Consider the following 10,818-nt stretch of genomic DNA (forward strand, 5'->3'; position numbering starts at 1 on the left):
GTCTTTCCTTGAATTTCATGACCTTGATGCTTTTGAAAAGTACCAGTCTGATATTTTGTATAATGTCCTTAATTTTGAGTTTATCTGATGTTTTCTCATGAACAGACTGAGGTTATTAATTTGGGGGAATGGATACCACAGAGGTCATGTACCCTTCTGATATAGTTAGGATGTGAGTCCCTGCCCAAATCTTGTATTAGAATATAATCCCCAGTGTTGGAGGTGGGGCCTGGTGGGAAGTGACTGGATCATGGGGGCAGATTTCTCATGAATGATTTAGCACCAGCCCCCTTGGTATTGTCCTAGGAGGACATGAGTGACTTATCCTGAGATCTGGACATTTAAAAATATGTAACACCTCTCCTTCTCTCTCTTGCTCCTGCTCTGGCCATGTGATATGCCTGCTCCCCCTTTGCCTTCCACTATGATTGCGTTTCTTGAGGCCTCCCCAGAAGCTGAGCAGAGGCCAGAATCATGCTTCCTGTACAACTTGCAGAACTATGAGCCAATTAAATCTCTTCTCTTTATAAATTATCCAGTCTCATGTATTTCCTTATAGCAATGTGAGAATGGCCTAATACATCATCTCATCACATCTTATCAGTGGCACGTGATATTAAAATGTCTTATTACTGGTGATATTAACTTTGATTATGTAGTTAATGAATGTCTCCAAATTCCCTGCTGTAAAGTTATTATTTCCCCCTTTCTCTACTCTGTTATTAATATTTATAAGAAGGTTACTAAGTCTAGTTCACAGTTAAAGGGAGGGGAAGGGAGATGGGAGGTGTAGTGAGACACAAGACCTCTTATAAAGACAAGATGCATGTTTCAGAAATCATTAGCTCACCAAGAGGCCATGACAGGATGGACTTCTATTCAGGAGTAAAAGAAAATAAGTCATAGAGTTGATAAACACATGATTTGGTGAGGGCTTCCATTTAGGCAATGTTGTTGCCCTTCAATGATTGTGACTTTTTTCTCCCTTCTTCTAAGATTTTTTGTGATTGTTTTAACCTTCTGGTGAATTATCATGGTGATAGCAGCATTTTTGCCTTGTGCAATGCTTTAAATGTTATAATGTACACACACACACACACACACTCATATATATAATCCCTCCTACCTTTTTTTTCTAGTTTTTCCTTTTGCTTTGAAAACCATACACTTCTCCAGCATACTGTTACTACTACTTAAAAAGTATCTTAGTCATTTCTTTTTTTAACTTTTAACTTTTAAATTCAGGGGTACAAGCTCAGGTTTTTTACTTAGGTAAACATGTCATGGGGGTTTGTTGTACAGATTATTTCATCACCCAGGTATTAACCCTAGTACCCATTAGTTGTTTGTTTCCCAATCCTCTCCCTCCTCCCATCCTCCACCCTCTGAAAGGTCCCAGTGTATGTTGTTCCCCTCTGTGTGTCCATGTGTTCTCATCATTTAGCTCGCACTTATAAATGACAACATGTGGTATTTGGTTTTCTGTTCCTGCGTTAGTTTGCTAAGGATAATGGCCGTTATCTTAGCCATTTGAAAATAATGATTTAACCTCTCTCACCTTCATTGTCATTTTAGAAGAAACTACCAGTTGGTGTCCTGCTGAGACAAGGTATGTGGTTCGCTTTTATTTTTCTTTCTTTATGTACATGTAGAAACAAACATACAGTTCTAAGTTTTGAAAATTAAAGGTTTAGGAACATATTTGTGTTACTTTAACATTAATTTTATATTACATATCTTTGCAAAATGCTGAAATTTGCACTTATTTTAACCAGGCAGAAAACAAATAGGAATGGATTTTTAAAAACTGTTTTTGGTGCTTTACTGAAAGTTGTTTTCCCCCTTTCACCTTTATTTGATAGGAATTTTGTCCCTTGTCTCAACCAAAAGGAAGCACATTTTTCAAGTTTTCTTCTCTTCCCATACTTTGGCTCCTTGCAACCAAGAACAGCATAATTTTCTATATTTTTTTATTTTACAAAGAATTATCTTTTCCTTTAGGGTAAAGCAACTTGGATTCATTCATTAAAAAGAAAAGCAAAAATAAATAAAACACATTTTTAAAAAGCAAACAAAAAAGTACACAGCTTATTCTTGTAAAACCTTTATCGACATGGCTATTTTCTCTTCTAGCATTTCAGGTTTTAGATTAAAAGCCTCAGATTAGACAAATTTTTGTTCCTCCCAAGATGTCAACGTATTTGTATTTATATATTTTAAAAATTCATGTAAGTTTTATTATTTTTCTGCCAAAATGATTTTAGCATTTAAAAAATCCTTATCATTAAAAAGGTAAAGAATATAGACCATTAATTCTATTATTTTTATGTACTTCTCAGTAAATCTCTGCAATTTACCAATACAGTTTCTCCCCCATATTATGGAAATGTCTCTTATTACGAATGTGGTTATTGTCTTTCTTTTCATTTTCCTAATCTTTCCAAGACTCTTTCCTCAGGAGAACCTATTATTTCTATTTTAGGTCTCTATTCTTTGTTCATTCTAAAATTTTCTTTCTTGCCATTTTTATCTCATTGTTCTCCTACTTTTTATTCTCAGATGTTTTCTCAAAATATCCTCCTCGCTACTGATTCAACATCCCTACAATCTCAATTATACTCTTCTCTGTGCTCAATGTGAATATTGCTGGGATTTTAAAAATGTTCACTAATCCTTAATTCAGTTTATCTCTAAAAATGTGTGTGTGGGTGAGTGTAGGGAAATGTAGGGAAAAGAAATAATTAAGGAACACACACTATCTCCTTAATTATTTCTTTGCTCTACATTTAAGGGTCATATCTTTCTACATATTTGAGTGTAATAGTTTCTTAAAATTTTCTTTTGAATACTGCAATTACTGATAGTAGCTTACTTTTTTTGAGATTTCTGAAACTTATCTTTCCTATCTATCGAGCCTTGTAAGTTCTCTTTACACGTATGTTTATGTCTATATCTACTTGTCTATTTGTGTATCTATCTTTGTAGAGAGAAAGACTTGGACAAGTTACTTGCAAGGAAGTTATTGGACAGTTTTTTTGTGAAATATTGTCTATTTTCATCTTTGAAAATGTGATAACTGATATTATATATATGAACTTTAAAAAATTAATATAGGCATTAAAATGGTTTTACATTCATTATTGGAATTTCTTTAATAAATTGCCTGTTGATGTGTTTTCCTATTTTTTCTCTTGAGGCATTCATAATTTTATAGTTAACTTTCAAAACTTCTTTGCTTACCAAGAATATTAATACTTTTTCTGGAAAATGCCTAGCAAAGACTTTTTGTCCATTTAAAAATTTTCCACTGTTTCTTGTTATTTATCACTTAATGACATTTCAGAACTTTAATACACTAATATCCATAAATCTCTTCCTTTTTCCTTAGAAAATATTTTCACAACTCAAGACAAGTTAAATATCCACTTATGGGAACAGTGCTGAAGGCCTGGACTAGGATGGTAGCAATGGAGACAGACTAAAGGTCAGCATAACAGTCAACATTAAGGGGGTTGAATCAACAGCACATAGTACCTGACTGGAAATACAGAGTAAATTAAAGTGAGAAGTGAGTTGCTGTCCAGGTTTCTATCTTGAATATGTAGACAGATGATGGTCAGCAAGCAAGAAAACAGGCAGAACAATTTTAGAAACTAAGAAAATGTATTTCCAATGGAACTAATTAAATCGGAGTCTGTAAATAGCATTGTAAGATATAGGAGGCTGATATGGTTTGGATTTGTGTCCCTGCCTAAATCTCATGTCAAATTATATCTCCAATGTTGGAGAAGAGGCCTAGTGGGAGGTAATTGGATCATGGAGCTGGATTTCCCCTTTGCTGTTCTCATGACAGTGGGTTCCCATGAAATCTGGTTGTTTAAAAGTGTGTAGCACCTCCCCCTTCTGTCTTTTCCTCCTGCTCTGACCATGCAAGATGTGACTGCTTCTCCTTTCACCATGATTGAAAGTTTCCTGAGGCACCCCCAGCCATGCTTTCTGTACAGCCCATGGAACTGTCAGCCAATTAAACCTCTCTTTAAAATAAATTACCCAGTTTCAGGTACTTCTTTTTATCAGTGCATGAACGGACTAATACAGAGGCAGAAGCACATTTGCAGACAGAAATGGGGAAAAAAAATATCAGAAGAAAGGATAAGAGGAAGAGCTTAAGAATAAGTATGTGCAAATTTTAGTTGATGCTGGACTGGGGAGAGGTGCTAATGGATTCAGATCCTGGGGGAATCTGGATAAGGATATGGTCCAGAGATCAATGGGAAGGAGAAGAAAATTAATAAACTTGACTTAAGGACTAACCTCTAAGTTGAGAAATGTAATGTTTATGCTAATATTTTTACAGAAAAAGGTGTTATCATTCTCAGTTTTGCAACCTGATTCAGAGAAGCTAAGCCATAGACCCCAAGCCACATGGACTACATGGTGGCATCTATTTAAATTCATATTTATTTGTTCTTAGCACTTTTGTTGCGGTCGCTATGCTACCTCTAAGTAGGACTTTGACTTCCTACAAAATTCACTGTTACACATCCAGGTAGATGTGAATACATGCTGCAGTAATGTCTGTCACCCATAGTCACTGCAGGGGAAGTTGGCATCACAGCACTGACGATATGCCTACTATCTTTAGGTTAAAGTGGATACATTATCATTACCCTATGCAAAAGAATCTGATCATTGCCCTGAAGATAATTTTATTATCTCACATTGCATATGTGATCATTACCCTGAGGGCAGAGATGCAATCATTGGCCTATAGGAATACTTATCATTATGGCTTGGCAAGTGGAAAAGTGATAATTAACTTGCACGAATAGATGGGATCATTGCACTACAGATAGATTTGTTATTGCATTTCCTGAAGAAATGCAATCTCTAGTGTGCAAAAGACAATGTGTTATCTACATTTATGGTAGAGATATGCTCCTTATATTGCCCATAATGATGATATCAATTGCATTTCAGGTGGAAATTAGGATTGTTGCATTGCTGATAACCTTGTTATAATTACGTTGCAGAAAGAGATGCAATCATTCCCTCGCATATGGTGTGTATGAAGATGGGATCATTACAGGAAAGGTGAAGGAGATGCAGTCATTATGCTCTATATACACCCATTTTTATGGCTAGCAGCTGAAGATGGGATGCTTTCTTTGCTGGAAGACCTATTACCTGTTAGGTTGCAAAAGATGTGATCATCTTCCTAAACAATAATTTAGAGTCCCATAACAATTTTAAGTGTGCTGTTCATGAAAATTTGAATACATTGTATTGGGAATATAATGGAAGTGAGACGCCTCATGTCATGAGAAAATCTGACATAAACTTCTTAAGCATGAGAGGCCATGTGGGTATGGAAGCCCTGAAGGGGAGGAAAAAACAGCCAGACCCTAGCTGTTCCAGTCATCCCAACTGAGGGGCCAGACTTGTGAATGAGGCCATCTTGCATCATCTAGGCCTAGTAGAGCTGCCAACTGACTGCAGACACATGAGTCAATCCAGCTAATGCCACATGGAGCAGAGACAAGCCGCCCAGCTGAGCCCAGTCCAGATGACAGAATCATGAGCAAATAAGGTTGTTGTTCTTTTAAGCTACTAAATTTTCGGGTGATTTGTTACACAGTAATAAATAACTGAAACAACTATGTACAGTTTAATGATCTGAAATCAATCCATAGTGTTATGATAGCCTTTTTAACAAAATTGAAATGATAACTTATTCATTTACAATGCAAATCAATTTAATGGCAATAGTTACAACTGCCCTGAAATGATCTAAAGCCTCATGAAGTTGATTTAGTATCTAGCTATCCAACATACTTAATCACATGTTCACAGTTGATGAATAGTGACTGAATCTCCATGAGCAAGATAATAGTAAAGCTCTTTTTTTCTCTTTTTCTTTTTTTTCAGATGAATAATTTTACATTTACACTGAGAAAAAGTTAAAGTTGCAGCTCTGTTTTCACACTACCTGAGGGATCTTTGTAGGTTACATAAACCCTAAGCTTCCTGTGTAAGTTGAGGAAAAAAATTCCAAACTCACAGTGTTATTGAGAGGATTAAATAACATAATTTATGCAAAGTCTTAACCATAGTTGCTAGCATTTAAACTTTAACTTTTGTCCATGTCTCTAATGTAATTTAAAATGATCTTACTCTTCAAGGTTTGATCTAATAGAATATTTGTCAGACACAAAGACCAAGATTTGTCCCAGTTGATGAACCCTGGGTATAACTCAATAGCATATTGGCAGTTTTTATTTTCTGTTAAGTCTGGATCCATTCAATTAGTGATTTATTTCTTAATTTGTCAAACATTACATTAACAAAGTAACACCTTTTCTATCCATATTATATTGTGGTTACAAAAATGGATAAATTATATTTGAATTAAAAAATTTAATTGCCACCAAAGAAGAAAAAAATAACTAGAGAAAAACAAAAGAGATGTGTCAAGAAGGAATAAAGAGGCTGATAACATGAGAACTCTTCTAGCTTTGAAACATGTCTTGTGAAATGACTAAAATTTTAAAAGCTAGGATCAAGTATTGGTGAGGAGATGAAGTAATTCTAAGTCTCATCCATTGCTAATGGGGTACACATTGGTTTAACCAGTTTGGAGGACTGTTTGGTAATGTCCAAATATTTATTAAAGTTAAACCTACTCCTAAGTCTTATAGCCCAGAAATTTCAAACCTAGGTAAATACCTAAGAGAAATAAGAGTACATGTCTTCCAAAAGATCTATACAAGAATGTGTATAGCAGCCATAGTCATAACTCCCTAAAACTGGAAATGACCCAAATGTCCATAAAAAGGGAAATGGATACATGTATCATTACATATTTATCTAATGAATTGCTATGTCGCTATAAGAATGAGCAACCCACTGATACATGCCACAGTATCATGAATCACATAGACAGTATGCTGCCTGAAATAAGCCAAAATAAAAAATGTCTTATTTCACTTATATGAAGTTCCAGAATATGTAAATGTGATTTATGATGACAGAAATTAAAATAGCAGTTCCCTTTGCATAGGGGGAGAGTATTCATTACGGAAGTGTATGATAAAACATTGTACATTGGTGGAATGTTCTATATCTTGACTTGAGTGTTTACTAGGATATATGTCCACAAAAAAGTTATCAATCCATACTTAAGATTTGTGCCCTTTATACTATGTGTGTTATACAGCCACTGAAAATAAATTGATAGATTAAAAAGTAATGTCTTCTAGGTTCCATATGGAGAGGACTGATGAAGCCAGCATTAGGCGTGATGGGGACATGCATAAATGTGTATGTTATCCACTGAGACACAGATGCTGAAGCACCAGAAGATTAAAGGCACTTCTATTTGTTTCTTCTACCCAGCTGAAAGGACAGAATGCTTCTTCCACAGAACCAGGACAGTCCAGGGGAACATAGTCCTTCGACTGAAAGCTATGCTTCCTATTTTCTAACAAAGAGGCTAGCTCATGTTGACCACCCGGTTTTGGCCTGCCTGGCTTGCTTTTTATTCCAGCCTGGAGGACTTTCAGGGTTGAATATCCACTCAAGCCAAATCCCAAGAAGCATAACCTGCTATTAGACTCTTGTCACTTATCGGGTGAGGGGCTGTGCGGCTGTTCTAGTGCTTCCCCACTTGGGTCTTGTGACATACCCTGGGGCCAAGCCAAGCCCTGGCGGTTAGCTTCTACAGTCTGTCCTTAAAGAGAGCTCAGGGATGTCTGGACAGGACCTGGAGACAGTGCCCTGGGCCAGAGACCTCTGATCTCTAGGCCAGCAGAGTCACCATGCAGACAGATTTATGAGCCTTAGGCAAAACAGCTGGCATTCCTGTGGCCATCTTTCTACCCCTTCCTTTCCACATGACCATATCCTTGGCCAGATCTTCATGTCCTTAGATGGCTGTTGCCTTTGGGTGAATTGGCAATTAAGATAAATAAGCATGTTTATCATGGCCTTGTGGTTACCCATCCTGAAGCTCTCAGGGTGGCAAGCTGCCTGACCCTCCTACTATGAACTTAGTAGCTTTAAAACAGAGAGTATCTTTTCCTGCCTAGCTGAAATTTCCTCCCCAGGGGACCTACTTTTAGGATTAATATGCGGGAAAGTCTGCAGTTTTGTTTTCAGTGAGGGTAGTTGTGTTTTCAAGGAAAGAGGTAGCGCCTTACAGTCAGATTAGTCAGCTTTATTTCTTTCATCAACCCTTTACTGGCTTTCTAAGTTTTTTCAAGTAACTTCACCTCTCTGAGTTTCATTTACCTCATTACCTTCATCAGGTAAGATGACATATGAAAAGTCCTTCTCAAGCAACTGCAAAGTTCCAATTAATAGAAGAAATTGTAATGACTATCTGTGTTTGAAGCAGGGCCATTTTTCTTATTTGGAATTTTCACGTATTAAAAATATGGATCCTTTACACCTGTATGCCTTTACTCTCCAAATTGATTCATTCTCTAGTTCCTCTATCTCATTACTAAGTTCAAATAATCATCTTCCTACAAATCACTCAGTTTAGATGCCTTGAAGGCCTCTTTGAATGCTTGCTCCTGTTCACACCCGACAGTCAGTAATCAAGCCCTGTGGAACTTGTCCCTGGTCAACATCCGTTCTTCTCCATTCCTACTGCAGTTCACCACACGCAGGCCCTCATTGTCCCCTCCTGGGATCTATATCCTCTCCTCAGCACCTTTTCCTTCTCTATTGATACCATAGACAACTTCTCATCTCATATTCTCTAAACTCAACTTTCAGGATATCATACTCTTATTCCATAGATCAGAACTTTCAATGACTTTCTCCTTCTTTACAGCTCTTCATAACAACTCTGAAGATAGATTCACTCCTTCTTTTTGGAATTGCCTCTTATTTCTTTTTCTTTCTATGCCCATCATAAACCTCCCATTGGCAAAATTACCATGAACATTTTCTTGTGAATTCATTGCCTTGGTTCATTGGTTCATGGATGGGCACCACCATGAGCCAATTAGAATCTTTCCCTGAGAATCTAGAATCATGGTTAAGAAGGTATAGATGTGCCTAATGCTTTGTTGAATGAAGAAAATATAATCTCCCAAGGGTGGCAGCCATTTTTCTGCCCTATGAACTTCAAAATGCAGAAAATCTATCTGGAATGTGAAAGAAGAAGGATATCAATGTAAAAACACGAACAATATAGATAAGTAGAGAGAGAAGAGAGAGTGACTCCCCATTCTGCTTTTTTCTGAGGCCTTAATTTTTTTTTTATTTGTCATTGGTCTGCTAAGATAAGTTATCCCCCTTTTTTTTTTTTTTTTTTTTTTAGAAGAAGTCTCACTCTGTTGCCAGGCTGGAATGCAATGCCACAATCTCGGCTCACCACAATCTCCACCTCCAGGGTTCAAGTGATTCCCTTGCTTCAGCCTCCTGAGTAGCTGGGACTGCAGGCATGCACCACCATGTCCAGCTAATTTTTTGTATTTTTAGTAGAGACGGAGTTTCACCATGTTGGCCAGGATGGTCTCCATCTCTTGACCTCGTGATCTTCCTGCCTCAGCCTCCCAAAGTGCTGGGATTACAGGTGTGAGCCACCATGCCTGGGCACCCTTTTTAATTTAACAACCTGGAGTTAGATTTCTATATTTGTGACACTGGGAGTCCTACTTGTTTTAGGACCTACATACCAACTGTCATTTACTGAAATGATATTTAGCCATACATTTTTTCCCATCTGATTATAAAACAAAAATCACAAATCTAGAGAAGTTTGCTCCAATATTCTAAAATGCTTGGAACATACATAATAATATAATTGAAACTCCCTTCCCTCTTGGCTTTTCTGACCTTGAACTCTCCTCTTTTCTGACTCCTCAGCCCAGCACCACCCCTTCCTTTCCCTTCTTTGCCTCTCCTTTTTCTACACATCTTCCAAAAGTAAGTAATGTTCTGCAAACTGACCTTGGACTTATTCTCTTGTCTATTTGAAATTCTCCCTTAGTGTCTCATCATTTCTTGGCTTCAACTATTATTTTCAGGTGACCATCTCCTCATCTTTACATCCTAACTTCTTTTACTGCCCCATTCTAACACTACCAACTCTTCGCTAGACATACCCATTTGGATTCTCCTCCTGCTTCTCAATCTGAAAATGCCTAAATCAGTGGTTTTCAACTGGGGGTGATTTTGTTCCCCAGGGACATTTGACAATTCTGGAGACATTTTTTTATTATCACAACTGGGGTTGGAGATCCTCCTAGCATCCAGTGAGTAGAGGCCAGTGATGTTGCTAACCATCCTAAAAGAACAGAAGAGCCTCTTACAACAAAGAATTATCTGGCCAACAGTTCTGAAGCTGAGAAGCTCTGCTCTGAAACAAATCTCACCATGCCCTCCCTGTATTTCCTCTATGGCCTAAATCTGATCATTTTCCTGTGTCCTCTTGCCTGTTAGTGACACCTTTAACCTCTAAATCACCCAGACCATAAATTTCAGTAGGTCTTGTTCAACTATTTGTCAAGGATGATTTATAAAGTATGCCTACAGTGGGAAAAAAATAAAGTAAATATTACTTCTAAAATACTTTCTATATCTAGGAGTGTTTGATTGTATCAATCTTAAATATAAATGTTATAAAATTAGACAAGAATACATTTAAACATATAAGAAAATAAAACATTTAATTTCAAATACCTTATCTATCAAATAGATTCTGGTTAAAGCAACTAATCTTCTACTCTTTAGAAAAACAAACTTGTTGGGACCACTCATATATTGCTGCAATTTTCCTGCACATTAAATTAAGGGGAGCATGGT

General features: G+C 36.9%; 1 long non-coding RNA gene across 2 annotated transcripts; it reads left to right on the forward strand.

Moving 5' to 3' along the window:
• Window positions 1-1,452: 1,452 nt before the first annotated feature.
• Window positions 1,453-9,287, forward strand: LOC109024283 (uncharacterized). Of its 2 annotated transcripts, XR_002003778.4 has the most exons (4): window positions 1,453-1,609; window positions 3,389-3,484; window positions 5,034-5,590; window positions 7,260-9,287. It is a non-coding gene; the product is annotated as an uncharacterized lncRNA (long non-coding RNA). The 2 variants fall into 2 exon arrangements; XR_002003777.2 differs by lacking the exon at window positions 7,260-9,287 and having other exon boundaries at window positions 5,034-5,660.
• The last annotated feature ends 1,531 nt before the right edge of the window (window positions 9,288-10,818 follow it).

The sequence above is a fragment of the Gorilla gorilla genome, chromosome 21, assembly GCF_029281585.2.
Source record: "Gorilla gorilla gorilla isolate KB3781 chromosome 21, NHGRI_mGorGor1-v2.1_pri, whole genome shotgun sequence".
Lineage (NCBI taxonomy): Eukaryota > Metazoa > Chordata > Mammalia > Primates > Hominidae > Gorilla > Gorilla gorilla.